Below are 17,057 nucleotides of genomic sequence, written 5' to 3'. Positions count from 1 at the left end.
GGAGTTACCGGAAACATAGAAACATAGAAGATAGGAGCAGGGGTAGGCCATTCGGCCCCTCGAGCCTGTTCCGCCATTTAATGAGATCATGGCTGATGATCCATATTCAGTACCCTGTCCCTGCCTTCTCCCCATATCCCTTGATCCCTTTAGCCTTAAGAAATATATTTAACTCCTTGTTGAATATATTTAATGAATTGGCCTCTACTGCCTTCTGTGGCAGAGAATTCTACAGGTTCACCACTCTCTGGGTGAAGAAATTCCTCCTAATTTCTGTCCTAAATGGCTTACCCCTTATCCTTAGACTGTGACCCCTGGTTCTGGACTCCCCCGCCATCGGGAACATCCTTCCTGCATCTAGTCTGTCTAGTCCTGTTAGAATTTTATAAGTTTCAATGAGATCCCCATGGAGGATGGCCGACACTCGGTGGACCTGCTAAGTGCCTGTGGGGCAGGAGAGCAGAGAATTGGAAGATGGGCGAATAATGAAGGAGGGAAAATTTACGATACTTCATACAACAACTTTTTTCGGCAGCACCTCCGAAACCTACAACCTGGACAAGGACAGCAGGCGCATGTGAACATCATCACCTCCAAATTCCCCTCCAAGTCACACACAACAGCAACTTGCATTTATATAGCGCCTTTAACGTAGTAAAACATCCCAAGGCCCTTTCTGGGAGTGTAATCAGACAAACAATTGAACCAAGCCGAAACAGGCGACATTAGGACAGGTGATAAAATGCTTCGTCAAAGAGGTACGTTTTTAGGAGGGTCTTGCATCCTTGTGTTCAAATCCCTTCACAGCTTCAATCCTCCCTACCTCTAAAACCGCCTGCAGTCCTAAAACCTGCTGAGAACTCTGTGTTCCTGCAATTCTTGGCCTCTTGAGCATCTCTGATTTCCTTTTGCCTCACCATCGGTGGCCGTGCCTTCAGCGACCTAGGCCCTGAGCTCCGGAATTCACTCCCTAAACCTCTCCGCCTCTCTACCTCACTATCTCCTCCTTTAAGATGCTCCTTAAAACCTACCTCTGACTAAACTTTTGGTCACCTGTCCTGATATCACCTTAATGTGGCTCGGTGTCAAATTAAGTCTGATAACACTTCTGTGAAGCCTCATGGGACGTTCTACGACGTTAATAGCGCTATACACACACATATATACACTCAACTTGTTGTTGTGTGACCGATGGAGGGGGAATTCCAGATATAACTGACCCTAGCAGAAGTGTACACAGATTCAGGCCACATCTCGTTTGTTTAACAGCAAAGTGTTGCCTCTGGCTGTTTACAAGGAAGGATTTTGTTCTGAACTCCAAGTTGGAACCGTTACAGTAGTGCCTGTTTGCATGCAAAGTACATTGTTTTTTATAGCACAAACACTCTGAGCCAGATGGCTACATTAACAAGAAAAGATTTATTTATGGAGACAGCGTACAATTGCAGCTGATGCCAAACCCCATCCAGCTGAATATAATCTAGAGCAGATTGTTTGAGACAGGCTGTCGACCCTTGCTCGTTCCTTGACCGCTAGCTGACCCCTTTCTCCTCTATCAACTCCAAAAAGCATCAACAATATGTAAAAAAAAAAGGGAACCTAAACAGCCTAGGCTTTTGTGGGGGGGGGGGGGGGGGGGTGGGAGGAAGAGAAGTTTACCCCCTGGGCAGGGGAAGGATCCCGATTCTGACAGCATTCCGACTCATTAAGTCGGACCGGCTAAACTCTGGTGGGAGGGGCAGAGGACACCTTTTCCGCTCCCCACCCCTCACGTGCCTTTGTTACCTCCAGACTTGACCATTCCAATGCTCTCCTGGTCGTTAACGGAGGGTGGAAGGTGGGAGGTGGGCCGTGAGAGTATTTATGATAATTGGCAAAAGAACCAAGGGTTGGTTGAGAAGAATTTTTTTACCCAGCAAGTTATTATGACCTGGAATGCACTGCTTGAAAGGGTGGAGGGAGCAGATTCAATAGTAACTTTCAAAACTGAATTGGGTATATGCTTGATAAGGAAAAATTTGCAGGGCTACAGGGAAAGAGCAGGGGCGGTGGGGGGGGGGGGGGGGTGGGGTGGGACTAATGGGATCGCTCTTTCAAAGAGGCAGCACAGGCACGATGGGCCGAGTGGCCTCCTTCTGTGTTGTAAGACTCTATGATCTCCAAATCCATCGATGGCCATGCTGCTCTCTACCTTTGCCACTTCCTCCATCGCGGTGTCCTGACTGACACCCTGCACTCATCCAACTCTGGCCGACTATGACTAGCTCCGTTCCTCCACTCTACCATCAAGGGCAGAGTCCTCAGCTACCTTGCCCCTCTGCTCTGGAACGCCGTCCCTAAATCCTTCCTCCTTGCTACCATCTCCCCACCCTCAAAAACTTCCCCGAAACCCAGCTTTTTTTCTAAAGCTTCTTTGCCCACCTTCCTCGAGTCCCAGTTCCAATCTTGCTGGAATCCAACCCAAACGGTGAAGTTTGGGGCAACTTGCTACATTAAAGGCACTACGTGAATGAAATTTGTTGTTGGAATTGCTATGGATAGGTTTCAATAGCCTGAAGATGGTAGGAAGAAGGAAAGATGGGGAGATGGAGACACATTTACATTGCAATTGGTCCATGGGATCTCCTGAACCGGTTTCGATCACCTGAGGGGGTCGGAGAGGAATTCGCCAGAGTACTTTTCCCCTTATTGGTCCAGGGTATTTTTCTCTTTTTTTTTGCATCTCCCAAGAGATTACATGGCTATGGTGGGGGAAGGGGAGAGGGGAGGGAGCAGTTAGTATGATTCCCCTTCCATTATGCGTTACGAGGATGTTGGCAGGACTGGAGAATTGAGGAAAGATTGGATAGGCTGGGATTGTTTTCTTTGGAACAGAGGCGGCTGAGGGGAGACTTGACTGAGGTGTATAGAATTATGAGGGGCCTAGATAGAGTGGATAGGAAGGACCTATTTCCCTTAGGAGAAAGGCCAATAACCAGGGGGCATAGATTTAAAGTAATTGGTAGAAGGATCAGGGGGGGGTTGAGGAGAACTTTTTTCACCCAGAGGGCGGTGGGGGTCTGGAACTCACTGCCTGAAAGGGTGGTAGAGGCAGAAATCCTCATTGCATTTAAAAAGTACTTGGGTGTGCACTTGAAATGCGGTAACCTCCAGGGCTACGGACCAAGAGCTGGAAAGTGGGATTAGGCTGGATAGCTCTTTTTCAGCCGGTACAGACACGATGGGCCGAATGGCCTCCTTCTGTGCCATAAATTTCTATGATTCTTCCCACCACCAAACGTATCTTCCCCTCCCCTCCCCTTTCAGCATTCCGCAGGGACCGCTCTCTCCGAGACACCCTAGTCCACTCCTCTATCACCCCAAACAGCCCTTCCCCTTCGCCTGGCACCTTCCCGTGCAAGCGGAGGAGATGTAACACCTGCCCCTATACCTCCCCCCTCCCCACTGTCCAGGGCCCCAAACACCCCTTCCAGGTGAAACAGCGATTTACTTGTACTTCTCGCAATCTAGTATACTGTATTCGCTGCTCACGATGCGGTCTCCTCTACATTGGGGAGACCAAACGCAGATTGGGTGACCGCTTTGCGGAACACCTCCGTTCAGTCCGTAAGGGTGACCCCGAGCTTCCGGTCGCCTGTCATTTCAATTCACCGCTCCATTCCCACTCGGACCTCACCGTCCTTGGCCTCTTGTACTGTTCCACGGAAGCTCAACGTAAACTCGAGGAACAGCACCTCATCTTCCGATTAGGCACTCTGCAGCCTTCTGGTCTCAATATCGAGTTCAACAATTTCAGATCATAACCTCGGCCCCTATTTCATTTTCACTTATATTTTTCCACTCCTTTCCTTTCCCCCCCCCCCTTTCCTTTTGTTTCTCTCTCACACCTGGCAGCTATCTTTTGCCCTGCCAGTACACTTTACACCTCATCACAGCCTATTACCATCTCGTCTAGCTTCTAATCTCTTTTACTTCTTTTGGTTCTTTTATTCTTTTGTCCGATCGCAGCCCTGCCTTCGATCTAGTTCCTTTTCTCTCCAGTTTTGAAGAAGGGTCAAACCCGAAACGTCAACTCAAATTTCTCTCCACGGATGTTGCCTGACTTGCTGAGTTTTTCCAGCATTTTCTGTTGTTATTTCGGATTTCCAACATCTGCAGTATTTTGCTATCGTACTAGTGTTTGGTTCACTGCCACACCTCTTCTAGGAATGCCTACCTTGAAGAAGTTCTGCTCTTCTCTGCGACGGGATCTCCGTTTGGCTCTTCAACCTTGTTCATCTTCATTACTTTCAGTTTCCCTTCTCGTGTTTGATCAGGTATCTGCCAAGACTCGGTTTCACAGCCACATCATTTTCCTCAGCAACTGTCTCCGGTTCCGACTTACTCCACGTGGATTCCAACTAAACTTCCACCCTTCGTGCTTCGGATCCACCCAGGATTACAAATATCTCCAAGATATTCATCGTTCCTCGAACTACTGCTCTCGCCGCATCCTGAGATCCACGCTCAACGCCATGCGGCGCCACATGAACACACTCGACTTCTCTCTTCAGCAACACCGGCGCACTCTATCTCAAAGCTGTCCGGGTCCTCAGTTCCACTTCATCCTTCGACTCATCCGACGCTTCAACAAAAAACTTTTCTTCTTCCTTTCCGATGTCAAGGATCGCAAGCTTCATCAACTCTTGGACACCAAGGCCCCTCCGGAACCTTCTTCCCCTTCACTTTCCTCTGACCCCCCTTCTCCCAATCTCACCCCCTGCCGTGTGTTCACTATCCCCTCTGACCTTCCACTCTCTGACCCTGAACGATCAGTCCTCAGCAAAGGCCTGAGCTTCATCCCCTTACGCCCCCACCTCAATGAATTTCGAGCTCGGCATGATGCTGAGCTCTTTTTCCGCCGCCTTCGTCTCCGTGCCCACTTCTTTGGCCAGGAGTCCTCCCCCCCGCACAACTGACCCTTTCTCCCGCTTGCAGAATTCCCATTCTACCTGGACCCCTCCCCCTGGCCTCTTACCCTCTCTAGATCTTTTCATCGCTAACTGCCGCCGTGACATCGGCCGTCTCCATTTCTCTGCTCCCCTCACTCACTCCAACCTACCTCCCTCTGAACTTGCAGCACTCCATTCTCTTAGATCCAACCCTGACATTGTCATTAAACCCGCTGACAAGGGTGATGCTGTTGTTGTTTGGCGTACTGACCTCTACCTAGTGGAAGCTGAACGCCAACTCTCCGACACCTGCTCCTACCTCCACCTGGACCATGACCCCACTACCGAACATCAAACCACTGTTTCCAAGACTGTCACTGACCTCATCTCCTCTGGAGATCTTCCCCCCACTGCCACCAACCTCATAGTTCCCCAACCCCGCACAGCCCGCTTCTACCTCCTTCCCAAGATCCACAAACAGGACTGCCCTGGTAGACCCATCGTTTCAGCCTGTTCTTGCCCCACGGAACTTATCTCTTCCTATCTTGACTCTATCTTTTCTCCCCTTGTCCAGTCTCTTCCCACCTACATCCGCGACTCTTCGGACACCCTCCGCCACTTTAATAGTTTCCAGTTTCCTGGCCCCAACCGCTTCCTTTTCACCATGGACGTACAATCCCTCTACACCTCCATCCCCCACCCGGATGGCCTGAGGGCGCTCCGCTTCTTCCTTGAACAGAGGCTCGTCCAGTCCCCATCCACCACCACCCTCCTCCGCTTGGCTGAACTTGTTCTCACATTGAACAACTTCTCCTTTAACTCCACTCATTTCCTCCAAATCAAAGGTGTTGCCATGGGTACCCGCATGGGTCCTAGCTATGCCTGCCTTTTCGTGGGCTATGTGGAACAATCTTTGTTCCAGTCCTACTCGGGTCCCCTCCCTCACCTCTTTTTCCGATACATTGATGACTGTATCGGTGCCGTTTCCTGCTCTCGCCCCGAACTTGACAATTTCATTCACTTTGCCTCCAATTTCCACCCTTCCCTCACCTTCACATGGTCCATCTCTGACTCTTCCCTTCCCTTCCTCGACTTCTCCGTCTCCATCTCTGGGGAGAGGTTATCGACCAATATTTACTACAAGCCCACTGACTCCCACAGCTACCTGGACTACACTTCCTCCCACCCCGCTTCCTGTAAGGACTCTATTCCATTCTCCCAGTTTCTCCGCCTCCGCCGTATCTGCTCCGACGATGCCACCTTCCACACCAGTGCTTCAGACATGTCTTCCTTTTTCCGCAACCGAGGATTCCCCTCTACCGTGGTTGACACCGCCCTCGACCGTGTCAGTTCTATCTCCCGCACCTCTGCCCTCACCCCTGCCCCTCCCTCCCGGAACCACGATAGGGTTCCCCTTGTCCTCACCTTTCACCCCACCAGCCTCCACATTCAACGGATCATCCTCCGGCATTTCCGCTACCTCCAAAGTGATCCCACCACCAAACGTATCTTCCCCTCCCCTCCCCTCCCCTTTCAGCATTCCGCAGGGACCGCTCTCTCCGAGACACCCTAGTCCACTCCTCTATCACCCCAAACAGCCCTTCCCCTTCGCCTGGCACCTTCCCGTGCAAGCGGAGGAGATGTAACACCTGCCCCTATACCTCCCCCCTCCCCACTGTCCAGGGCCCCAAACACCCCTTCCAGGTGAAACAGCGATTTACTTGTACTTCTCGCAATCTAGTATACTGTATTCGCTGCTCACGATGCGGTCTCCTCTACATTGGGGAGACCAAACGCAGATTGGGTGACCGCTTTGCGGAACACCTCCGTTCAGTCCGTAAGGGTGACCCCGAGCTTCCGGTCGCCTGTCATTTCAATTCACCGCTCCATTCCCACTCGGACCTCACCGTCCTTGGCCTCTTGTACTGTTCCACGGAAGCTCAACGTAAACTCGAGGAACAGCACCTCATCTTCCGATTAGGCACTCTGCAGCCTTCCGGTCTCAATATCGAGTTCAACAATTTCAGATCATAACCTCGGCCCCTATTTCATTTTCACTTATATTTTTCCACTCCTTTCCTTTCCCCCCCCCCCTTTCCTTTTGTTTCTCTCTCACACCTGGCAGCTATCTTTTGCCCTGCCAGTACACTTTACACCTCATCACAGCCTATTACCATCTCGTCTAGCTTCTAATCTCTTTTACTTCTTTTGGTTCTTTTATTCTTTTGTCCGATCGCAGCCCTGCCTTCGATCTAGTTCCTTTTCTCTCCAGTTTTGAAGAAGGGTCAAACCCGAAACGTCAACTCAAATTTCTCTCCACGGATGTTGCCTGACTTGCTGAGTTTTTCCAGCATTTTCTGTTGTTATTTCGGATTTCCAACATCTGCAGTATTTTGCTATCGTGAGTGTGGGGCAGGCTTGACGGACGTAATGCTGGTTTTTACTGTAATATGTAAAGCACCCTTCCAATTTTACAAAGATAGCACCGTTTCCCTGTTGCCTATATATCCTCCTGAGACTATGAAACGTTTTTTTTAATTAAACTTTCCAATTTGGTCATCAACTTGTTTTGCTACCAGTTTCCATCTGGGCTTTTCATTGCTTTCCCTCTTGATTGTCAAAGTGCAGGACCTCAGCTGCCAAGTGACTTGAGAAGATTTAATGAGAAATAACTAGCGCTGCATCCGTGCTGGAATTATCGAGCCGCTCGTTCGCAGAGCTGCAACGTGCCAAAGCATTTCTCGGTGAAGCCCGCCAATGCTGTGAAGCCTGCCCTCCGACCAGAAACGGTGGCATCCGCGACGACAATGCTTAATTAAACACAGAAACAGGAGTAGGCCATCCAGCCCCCTAGGAGCCCGGCGTTTATGGTAAAGGGATTGCAAAATTATCCGATTGAAGCCTTTCAAACTGCACCGAGCGGCGCCCAAAGTGTGGTACCAAAAGAAAAATGAGGCAGGAAGCCACACGGTCCCGGTTTCGCATCGTGCGTAACATCAGGAAAACTTGGGGCAGTAACGCAATGAATGCCGAGACCTGGCACTTCACGGGGACATTATCAAACAAAATTTAACACTGAGCCACATAAGGGGATATTAGGACAGGGAGGTAGGCTTTAAGGAGCGTCTTAAAGGAGGAGAGGTTGAGCGGCAGAGAGATTTATGGAGGGAATTCCAGAGCTTAAGGCCTAGACAGCTGAAAGCCCGGCAACCAATAGTGGAGCGATTAAAATCAGAGATGCGCAAGAGGCCAGAATTGGAGGAGTGCGGAGATCTAGGCTGCAGGAGGTTATAGAGATAGAGAGGTGCTAGGCTGTGGAGAGATTTGAAAACAAGGATGAGAATTTTATTCAGTGCTGCGTTGCTGGAGGCGCTGTATATCAAATGAGGCATGAAGCGGGGGCCCAATCTGCTTGTTCAACTGCACATAAAAGATCCCATGGCACTATTCAAAAAAGAGCTGGGGAATTACTGTTTAGTTCTGGCCACATATATTCCTCAACCAACAACACCAAAGACAAATTTACTGGCCATTTCTCTGATTTACTGTTTGCAGAATCTTGCTGGGTGAAAATTGACTGTCGCATTTGCCAAAAAAACGGCTATGACTACATTGCAACAGAAACTTAACTGGACCAGCCACATAAATACTGTGGCAGCAAGGGCAGGTCAGAGGCTAGGTATTCTGTGGTGAGTGTCTCACCTCCTGACTCCCCAAAGCCTTTCCACCATCTACAAGGCACAAGTCAGGAGTGTGATGGAATACTCTCCACTTGCCTGGATGAGTGCAGCTCCAACAACACTCAAGAAGCTCGACACCATCCAAGACAAAGCAGCCCGCTTGATTGGCACCCCATCCTCTACCTTAAATATTCACTCCCTCCACCACCGACGTACCGTGGCTGCAGTGTGTACCATCCACAAGATGCACTGCAGCAACTCGCCAAGGCTTCTTCGGCAGCACCTCCCAAACCCACGATCTCTTCCACCTAGAAGGACAAGGGCAGCAGGCGCATGGGAACACCACCACCTCCAAGATCCCCTCCAAGTCACACACCATCCTGACTTAGAAGTATATCGGCCAATCCTTCATCGTCACTGGGTCAAAATCCTGGAACTCCCTCCCCAACAGCACTGTGTGGGAGTACCTTCACCACACGGACTGCAGCAGTTCAAGAAGGCGGCTCACCACCACCTTCTCAAGGGCAATTAGGGATGGGCAATAAATGCTGGCCTTGCCAGCGACGCCCACATCCCATGAATGAATTTTAAAAAACCACGCTATGTGGCACTTTGGGGTGTGCTGAGGATGTGAAAGATGTTATATAAATGCAAGGCTTTTTGTAATGTTTTTCGTCCTTCTCAGGAGCAGGAAATGGACACAGATCCAGCAGTGGGATTCATCAACTCTTGAGAAGTGGAGTAAAAGACCATTGTCCTCACAGCGTGACCTGCTGTAACCCAGGCCGATTTGTTTGCATTGAGGAGTGGGACGAGGACTACAGAATCCACATTAACTCTATCACCGCTTGTTTGTTTTTCGATTATTTCTCAATGATCTGACTTCTAGAAATTGGATATTGCCTGACCCGGTAAGAAACTAACATATTTTTACAAGAGTCCAGTCTGATTTTGGATTGGGGTTTCCACCTTAGTTAGTTAGTGGGAGTGCTCACTTATCCATCCACTCAATTCAATCTGATTCATTTCATTTTGCAATTACACGGTTTAAATTACCAATCACTGCTATTCCTGAGAAGTGCAGTGACCGGTGGACATTGGGTAGTCTCCTTAATTAACCTCTATATCATTACTCTAAGTGTCTGTGCAGTCAGCTATATCGAGTGCTCGATCAGTCAGAAGGGTAAAGTTTACTTAGTTTGGTTTACGTCACCGCTCCGTCAATATCCTCGGTTTGATGTCAGGTCTTTGCTCCTGAAGAGAATAAAACGGACTATATTTTCGAACAACTTTTCCGTGTGCTTGCTAATCTAACAAGTCTTCAGTACAATAGGATGTGAAAACAGTTTTAAAGTAAAATATTGTAATGCTGTGACTGTTGAGTCGTGAGGTTTCGAACGGAAGATCTGGGCCTACTATCTGAGGCTCAAAAGTTGGGATGACCGAAGCCACTGCCTTCGGTCCCCGTCAGAAACTCCGTTCCCCTAGCCACCCATGCTGTCAGCTGTCTAGGCCCTAAGCTCTAGAATTCCATTGCTGAATCTTTCCAGCTCTCTACCCCGCTCATCCTCCTTTGACGTTCCTTCAGACCTACCTCTTTGACAAAGCTTTTGGTCACTCGTCCAAATGCCGCCTTCTTTGTCTCGGTGTCAATTTATTTTTGTCTGACAAGCACCGTAGAATCAGAGAATGGTTACAGCACAGTAGGAGGCCATTCGGCCCGTCGAGCCCGTGCCAGCTCTCTGTGATGCTGGGTCCCGTTGCTCTTTGTAGTGTACATTAATGATTTAGATATGAATGTAGGAGGTATGATCAGTAAGTTCGCAGATGACACGAAAATTGGTGGAGTGGTAAATAGCGAGGAGGGAAGCCTCAGGCTACAGGACGATATAGACGGGTTAGTTAGATGGGCAGAACAGTGGCCAATGGAATTTAACCCTCAAAAGTGTGAGGTGATGCATTTTGGGAGGACTAACAAGGCAAGGGGATACACAATGAATGGTAGGATCCTAGGAAGGACAGAGGATCAGAGGGACCTTGGTGTGCATGTACATAGATCCCTGAAGGCAGCAGGACAGGTAGATATGATAGTTAAAAAGGCATATGGGATACTTGCCTTCATTAGCCGAGGCATAGAATATAAGAGCAGGGAGGTTATAATGGAGCTGTACAAAACACCAGTTAGGCCACAGCTGGAATACTGTGTGCAGTTCTGGTCGCCACACTATAGGAAGGATGTGATTGCATTGGAGAGGGTGCAGAGGAGATTCACCAGGATGTTACCTGGGCTGGAGCACTTCAGCTATGAATAGAGACTGGACAGGCTGGGGTTGTTTTCCTTGGAGCAGAGAAGGCTGAGGGGGGACCTGATTGAGGTGTAAAAAATTATGAGGGGCATAGATAGGGTAGATAGAATGGAACTTTTCCCCTTAGTAGAGGGGTCAATAAGCAGGGGGCATAGTTTCAAGGTAAGGGGCAGGAGGTTTAGAGGGGATTTGAGGAAAAACTTTTTCACCCAGAGGGTGGTTGGAATCTGGAACTTACTGCCTGAAAGGGTGGTAGAGGCAGGAACCCTCACAACATTCAAGAAGCATTTAGATGAGCACTTGAAACGCCATAGCATACAAGGCTACGGACCAAGTGCTGGAAAATGGGATTAGAATAGACAGGGCTTGATGGCCGGCGCGGACACGATGGGTCAAAGGGCCTCTTTCTGTGCTGTATAACTCTATGGGCTAGAAATTCACTTTGGCCCCGCCAGCTGGCTAGCGCCCAAAAGTTAGCGCTGCGCGCGGAGCCAGTTGCGCCCGTCAGAAATTCAGTTTTTGCGCCCCAAGTCGGAACCGGGCGCTATTCCAGGGTGTGCCCGCCCCCGCTTGGGGCGCTGAAACTGAATTTCAGCGCTGTAGGTGCCGCAGCGCCACCAGCTGCGGAGCGGCAGGCTGCGGTACTGCAGGCCTCCTCCTTCTCTTAAGGGGGAGGTGCCTGCAACTCGGAGAGCGCCGCTCGCTAGTGCGGGCAAATGAGCCCGGCACCACGGAGAAGTGCCGGGCTCCCGGAAAGCAGCCGGCAATGCCGCGGGGGGGGGGCTGGTGGTGGAGGAGGCCGGGGAAGGAGGTACGGGCAGGCGGCCGCCGAAAAAGCGGCCGGCCGCACCTCCGCCTTAACTAGCGCCACTAAGGCTGCAGCACGGCCCGGTCTTCACATCGTTGTTTGCGGCCGCTGCGGAAGAGGCGGCCGCAACTAAATATGGGGGTCGGGCCGGTAGCGGGGCGGAACCGGGGCACTGCGCACACCGATGACGTCATCAGTGCCGGCGCAGCGCTACCGGCTACCGCCGCGCTGAATATCAGCGCAAACTCCTCTACTGGCGCAGAAGCCCTCTTTGGGCGGTAACTGGGTGCAAAACCCACTGAATTTCTGGCCCTATGACTCTATATGAGTCTAAGAGCACTTCAGCTAGGCAGAAATGTAATGGAGCAATGGGCGGCCTTTAAAGAGGAGATGGTTCGGGTGCAGTCTAGGTACATTCCCAGAAGGAGGAATGGGAGGGCAACCAAAGCCAGAGCTCCCTGGATGATGAAGGAGTTGGAGAGTAGGATGAAGCAGAAAAAGGGGGCGTATGACAGATGTCAGCTTGATAATACAAGAGAGAATCAGGCTGAATATAAAAAGTACAGAGAAGTGAAAAAGGAAATAAGAGAGACAAATAGACACTGCGGGACTACATTGGCGACTGACATAAAACGTCTTCTATAGGCATATTAACGGTAAAAGGATTGTCAGAAGAGTGGTGGGCTGATTGGGGACCAAAATGTGCAAAGGAATAAGCCATATTTCAGAAAAATACACCATCCTATGAACAGAATTCTGATTTTATTAATACATGATATACTGGGTTTAAAAGTCTGGAAAGCCTCGGCGACACAAGCTGTGTCAATACAGACTTCTGAGATGGGAGGGTTTGATAACACAAAAGTTGTAAAACACCATACAAGCTTTGAAATGGGAATTGGTTAAAAATACTAAAACAATGGCCCTATTGAAATAACAGTTTGGCGCTTCCAGAGAGTCTGAGGTTTGGAACCAACACAATGGAATGACCCAAGTAAAGTGTTATAAACTAACACGTTGAACAGAAACACAGAAACATTAAAAGAGGCCTGTGCCTTTGAAAAGATGACATCAAGTAAAAGAAATACCTGCTGGTCAAATAGTTTTTATGTTAAACTTGGAAGACAGGAGACATAATTCTTAATACAACCATTGAGATAGCTAGAAAAAAAGTAAACACCCTAGTTGAAGTGTCTTTGATTTACATGTTGTAAAAGATACCAACAGAACACTTTGAAGATACGACTTCAATAGATGCACCAAGTGATTACAATGTGTTTGTATTGAACTTGGAACACCACGGAAACAGGAGTCTGCTAATAACCAGTTAAGCCAATATTAAGAATTGAATGGAAGTCCTTCGATAAGAATAGCATCAAATAAATACTACTGTCATATTGTGTTTTATGATAAGTTTTGAAACACCTAAACAACAGACAGAAGTCTGCAAGCTAACAGTTGAATTGACAGTAAGTATAGAGAAAAGTCAACAGAAAGAATGAATAGAGATAATTAACTTACATCAGCAGAAACCTTCAAAGGATAAACCACTAAAAAAAGGTATAAATATAGAAGCTTTTCAGATAGACAGTCAGAGGTCACTGGAAACCGACAAGTGATTCTCGGCTTCCAAACCACTCTGTAAGCCTACAACTCTGAGTCTCGGGTAATCAAGGTATTTGATTTTGGTGGCTATCCTGGATTAGAATTAAGAATAAGAAATGTAAAAATGTACGAAGTTAAGATTTGAGAATAAGGATCTCCGAGGATAAGAAATGTAAACTATTTGTTTTTGAACTGTTAATGTTGCGATTGACTCAAAAGCTGTTAACTGTATGTTGGCTCTTAAATAAATCTATATATTTTTAGAATTGTCTCAGGTAGTATTTCTGTATCAATCTATTCAATTTCTGTACACTCTTTTGTAAGGAGTTGCAGAATTCTGGGGGGTATTCCGGACCCTCATAATATCCAGAAGGTTACAGTCTAGTTAAACTTATTAAAAGTGCTATCCAGAGGACGGTAACATCTTCAAGTTGTTTCTTTCCTTTAGGGAGAGATAGTCTGAACCTTTCGACCCAATTAAGCATCTTATAGAATTCGGCTATCTTTAACTTTAGTTGAAGCTGATCATCTGGGGAATACGTCTGATCTGGGGTAGCCCAAAAATGGCTAGGACTAGTAATTATCCCTTCAGTTGGCGCCCAACGTGTGTGATAATGACTTGATACAGAACCTATACTTATATTTATATCTATATCCATCTCGTAGATTGTTAAGTATAGAAGGAGTGTTTTACTGACAGTGATACTAACACCCAGATTTAAGTCTCGAGAGATGACAGACCCTGATCAGGCCTTGTAGAACTTAAATCAGAACTCTCTCAATATACCATTGAGGTCTAGAAATTTCTTATAAAGTTCATATTAAACCCTAACTGAGGTTAGGTCCTGACGAAATATTAAACCCTAACTGAGGTTAGGTCCTGAAGAAATGACAAACCCTGTCGGAATTGGCCAAGTCTTTTTATTAGAAAATTCAAACGATTGCTTTATTAGGGGAAATAATCCTATCCCTGTACCTCCACAAAACCAAGTGATAATTTTTGAAATAGAAGGCTTTGAAGCCGAAGGAACTGTTAGAACTCATGGCACGATTGATGTTGATCCCCAGAACCAGGGGATACAGAATATCCAGTGGGATAATGAAACAAATACTCCAAATCCACTAAATTCCTTAATGATAAGGTGCACACCTGCACAAGTGGGAGGACTAATGAACGGTGCCCAACAAGGTGGTGGAAACCATGGCCGAATAGCAGGACCGGGAGCAGCCTAGGCTCCTGGGGGCCATGGATTCCAGTTAAGGTGGCAAACTCATGATGAAATAAATGACAACAATCTTCGAGAAAACTATAGACAGCTTAGAATCCATTATAATCAATGCCGACAGGAACTAGCTCACCCTTATCTAAATGCTGGAGGCGCAATGATTAATGGTCCAGTAAACCAACCCCAGCAACCACAAATTGCGCCCCTAGGTCAAGTAAACCTGAGCTCTATCTACACAATGTGTGGTAGACCAGGAAACACCAGCCAGGAAAAAACCTGCTGGATTCTCCTCTTCTTTGTTTAAACCAATAAAAATACATTAAACAAATACACCCAGTCCAATAAACCCCGAAACAAAACTTAACCGCTTAAATTAAAGTTTGGTTGTTTAAACCAACTACGCACTCCAGTCCCCGCAGCGCCCACCGGTCTCGAAAGAGCTCGAGCTCGCCGGCGGACACCGCGTGCTCCATCTCCAGGGCCACCCGGCCGCAAACGTGGCCGCGGAAGAGAGGGAGGCAATCCGGCCGGACGACCCCCTCGACCGCCCGCTGCCCCTGCTGGATTCTAACTAACCTTGATAAATTGGAAACCCGTTGTCAAGATTGGAATGCCCAACACCTGAGGTAACTACTACAAATGATACTAAGTTCAGACTTAATTCCCCCATTAAACCAGTGCAACAACTCGGTTCAAATATACACCTATGTTCTCACGGCAACTCAGGGATGGCATGTAATGGGTTCCATAAAGCAAATACTCACTAATATGGCCACAACTAAAGGGCTGGTAGCTGCCTACAGATTAGGCAAAGTACTTACACAGGATAATTGGGACATTGTTCATGGTTACCTGGCCAATCAGTATCAAAATACAGCCCTCAAACCTGCCTGTGAGGGTGCTCTAAACGATTATCGAGATAACCAGCAAAGATGGGATAATGTCAATTGCAATATCCAATTAAATCATGACCTCTTAGGTCTACCCCAAACTAAACCTATAATGAGATCAGAGACTAGGGATAAAAAAACTGGAGAAGGTACCTTTGGTACTCAGAAAGAAGGACTGTATAGACCCAAGTCTCAAGTCCACCCCGCCCAGACACAAACTCATGGCTCGGGACCCCCAAGAGGGTATTCCCAACCCGCCCACAATATGAGACAGATTTCTCCCCAGAAAGATGGGATAGATGAGGGGCTAGACCTCGAAAGGAAAGCGAAGGACAGTGGACTCCCTATGGGGACAGCTTTTACACTGACCAAAACTATCAAAGAGCCATGGGAGGGTACCGAGAAAACCGAAATTGGGATCAAAAAGATTCCCGGCAGAACCAATGTCCACCTCAACAGGAGGATCGGCAAGGATGTAAACGGTCCGACAAGCCCCTTCAGGGATCTGGAAAACATGATACCCCAAGAGGGAGGAACAAAAATCAGTAAAAATAATTAAAGATAAAGCAGCAAATGAAGCTCAGGATCCTGAGGATGATCAGTCACAGGATTGAAGGCCTGGCACCAGCTAGGGCCTCTTGAATTCCCCTATGCCTTGGCAACCTTGTCCACAAACACACAAGTGAAGGCCCTGTTTGATACGGGAGCTGATTACACTGTAATGGATCCTGCAATTATAAAAACTAAGTGGACAGGTTTAGGAAGTCCAATTTGTAAAAAATCATTAGGAAGATTCACGCAAGACAAAACCAAAATAATTAATTTTTATAAGATACCTATTACTATATATGGAATAATGGTAACCCTAGATGTAGGACTGGTACCACAATTGGCCTGTTCCCTCATTATAGGACAACCAGACATGAAAGAGTACCTTAAAATTTCAATCAGACTTGTAGAAGTATCCACAGACCAGGATGACGGGGAAAAACATGTTCGAACACAGCTTGATTAAACTTGTCCAGAAGGGGGAGGCAAAGACCTCCTTGAGCAAATCATTAATAGATAATACCCTTATCTACAACGCCATCCAAATCAATGTGGAAAGATAGAGCATCTCCCCATCATGGAGGACGATGATACGGAGGAGAGAATCAGACAAATACTTATGAGACCGCTTACAGAATAACATCAAGTTATTTACTGTGATGGATCGTCAGTGACGATTAAAAAAGAGACATCCTAACCATCCTCAGCTGGGATGGGGATAGTAGTAGGGAATTTTCGAGATTCCTATTCTTTTTATCCAGAAGAATTACTGTCCATACCCCTTGGCCATAAGACAGTGCAATATGCTGAAGTCGCAGCATTACGGTATGCTTTAAAGAAAGCAGACCTTATTAAACCCACACTGTGGGATGATAATCTCCGTTCAAGAATGGAGAAAAAGAAATGTCAGGTGATTCATGTAAACGGGCACACCACTGGGACAGTACACTCAAAAGGAAACGGCCTTGCAGTTGAACAAGTGAAACGTTCGGTCTGCATGACATCCTCGAGAGAGGCCTGCCAATGTTAGTGTAATCACTAGGGCAGAACGGGCAGCTAATC

The 17,057-nt window shown here is 47.6% G+C and overlaps 1 protein-coding gene across 1 annotated transcript in view; it reads right to left on the bottom strand.

Annotated features, from left to right (window-relative positions):
* The window catches only part of LOC147123754 (dedicator of cytokinesis protein 2-like), a 1,461,504-nt gene that overhangs the window by 1,339,655 nt on the left and 104,792 nt on the right, over positions 1 to 17,057 (bottom strand). The window lies entirely within an intron of this gene.

This window comes from Somniosus microcephalus, chromosome 2, assembly GCF_052327205.1.
Source record: "Somniosus microcephalus isolate GS21.2 chromosome 2, FLI_Smic_1.0, whole genome shotgun sequence".
Taxonomy (NCBI): domain Eukaryota; kingdom Metazoa; phylum Chordata; class Chondrichthyes; order Squaliformes; family Somniosidae; genus Somniosus; species Somniosus microcephalus.
Note: the sequence above shows the minus strand (reverse complement) of the source record. Positions and strands in the feature narration are given on the sequence as shown.